At 25.5% G+C, this 2,570-nt stretch overlaps 1 long non-coding RNA gene across 1 annotated transcript; it reads right to left on the reverse strand.

Moving 5' to 3' along the window:
* Nucleotides 1-1,364: 1,364 nt before the first annotated feature.
* Nucleotides 1,365-2,343, reverse strand: LOC111616959. The gene is made up of 3 exons (XR_002755350.1): nucleotides 2,215-2,343; nucleotides 1,583-1,668; nucleotides 1,365-1,493 (listed from the first exon to the last, which is right to left on the reverse strand). It is a non-coding gene; the product is annotated as an uncharacterized LOC111616959 (long non-coding RNA).
* Nucleotides 2,344-2,570: the final 227 nt, after the last annotated feature.

Below are 2,570 nucleotides of genomic sequence, written 5' to 3' on the forward strand. Positions count from 1 at the left end.
TCAAGGTGAATTAATCGTATATTTTTAAATGTTTTTAAAAAATTAAAATTTTAATTGCGATTTCCGACCCCCCTAATTAATTAAATTAATATAAAATAAAATATATTAATTAAAAAAATTAAAAAACTATCGGAGGTCGTTTTTGACATCAAAAAGCAGCTTTTAATAACTTTACCGAAAAAAAATCCGTGCGCTACAACTTAGGAACCATGAAATAAATTTGATAAAAAACTCCCATTGAAAAACAATTGAGCCTTAACAAAGGCTCATTAAAATCGCGATAAAATTTTTTCGCGCGGACAAAAAATTCTGAAAAAATTTGGGGACCTAAAAAACATTTTAAAAATTCAAAAAAAAAAATTTTTGGGAAAGGGCCGAAAGTACCGAGTTTTATGAAACTCTATGGAACTTGCCCGAGGTTTTTCGGGATGTTGATTTTAAAGGGTTAAACTTATTGCTGATAGAAGCACACCCACTTGTAGTGAAAACTTTCGGTCCATTAAACAGTTTAAGTATCCAAATATATTAATTATATAATTACTGTTAATAGTAATTAAAATAATTTCCCAAAAATTGCATTATTTGTTATTAATAATACTTGGCATGGCAATCATAATTCTATATATTCATATATATAGAATTACGATGAGTGTTAAAATTCATATATATATATGGTAGAACCTGTTTAAGAAGTTTCTACATGAAAGGTTTTCCCATATAAGAAGTCTAAATTTTCCAGTTTCAGCATTTACACTATAAGATGAGTGTTAAAATTTTTTGCATAAGAAGGCTTCCCCAGGTAAGAAATTCCAAAATATTGGTCCCACTGATGATATTTGACTCATTTAAGAAGTTTCCACTAGAGACAAATTGTAATCTTTTTCCTCATCATAACTTTAACACTTATAAAAAATAGTAAAGTTTTAATAAAATAACTCCAGATGTTCAACATATTGTATATCAAACACCTGCACACCTGAGATGGTCATTAATTTAGCTAGGATCATAATGTTACTTTGACCATACTCCCTATCTGGTGATGTTCATTAACTGTTGACAAGTCATATTGACACCATACATGCACCATAAAGCACCTACTATAGTCAATGCATCTTACTATATTTTACTATGTTACACTACACTACAATATATTACCTTCATATTGATAAAAAATTGAATATACAAATAAAAATTTATTTTTTTTTACAATTCCTGCATAAGAAGTTTCCTGCCTAAAAAGTATTTTTACTGTGTCCCTTCAAAAACTTCTTAACAAGGTTCTACTGTATATTGTATTACATTGAAATTTAGTTATTTATATATTATAAATAACAATTTAATAATTTTGAAAGTAAAAGTAACCTTTGTCAAATAAACAGAACTTGATGGAAAAGCTTCATATGAAGTCAAATCAGTATATCTTCTTTCTAAAGTTTTGTTTGTTGCTGGACAGTAATGAACACTACGGACAACTTTAGGACGAACCAAAGAACCTAAATTAAATTTAATCAAATTAAAGTTTATATTATTTTATAAATTATATTATATTAAAGTTTATATTATCTTTACTGAAAATACATACATTTTGTTACAATTCCTTCTACACAAACAATGCTTCCAAGCTGGCGAGCTTGTAGAGTACGAGGTGTTACATGTTTCGATCCAAAACTATAATGAAATTGTGTATTTTTATTTGGAAAAGATACTTACAATATTAAATCAACATTTTGTAATAACCAAAATTTTAATTGATTTAAATTAAATATGATAAAAATAATTTTAACACATCTATATAATTAACATTAATTACAAACTTATTTTTTCAGATACAGAATTTAAAGATAGGAAATTGACAATATATTAAAAATATAGTTTTACTACTAGAATTTAGAAAAGTTTTGAACTGTTTTCTTTTGCTTCCTTGTTAAATTAAAAATTTGACACAATTCTCAGTTAAAAGTTCCAATTAGTGAATGAGCATTCTTCATTAACTGAGAAACTATTAAAATTTTTAAAGTAGCATTTCATAGTATTGTGTGTGACAAAAAATATATAATATGGTGATGCTAGTCAGTAAAGTTAGATACATAATATTCAGACAAATCATTTAATAAACTAATATTCTTTTAGGACTTTTTGTTTCTCATATTAAGCAATTCAAAATTAAAATCAAAATCTATACATTCATTGAACAAATTTTAAAAATATACAAACCTTCCTTCCAATCCAATATAAAATTCTTCAAACTGCTTTGCATATGTAGTATCTACACCAGAAACAAGTTCTTTCAATGCTCTTTGAAATGCAACAAGTTCTTCAAATGAATTTTCTAAAAGCCTGTAAAAATATAAAAACTTGTTAAATATTTCATTGTGAATGATAAATTATATTTAACAAGATCTTCTAATTAATTTATTTAAAGTTAAGTGTGGATTTACTCCAATCTGCTTTTTTTTTTATTGTTTTTTGTATTTTCTGATCTTTTTGTCCAGTGGAACACATTTCTTTTGTTTTAGTGTATGTATATATATAATACAATAATACATAAACATAAAATTATACAATATACA

Source organism: Centruroides sculpturatus, unplaced genomic scaffold (genome assembly GCF_000671375.1).
Source record: "Centruroides sculpturatus isolate CEXI.00-Female unplaced genomic scaffold, Cexi_2.0 scaffold4222, whole genome shotgun sequence".
Classification (NCBI taxonomy): domain Eukaryota; kingdom Metazoa; phylum Arthropoda; class Arachnida; order Scorpiones; family Buthidae; genus Centruroides; species Centruroides sculpturatus.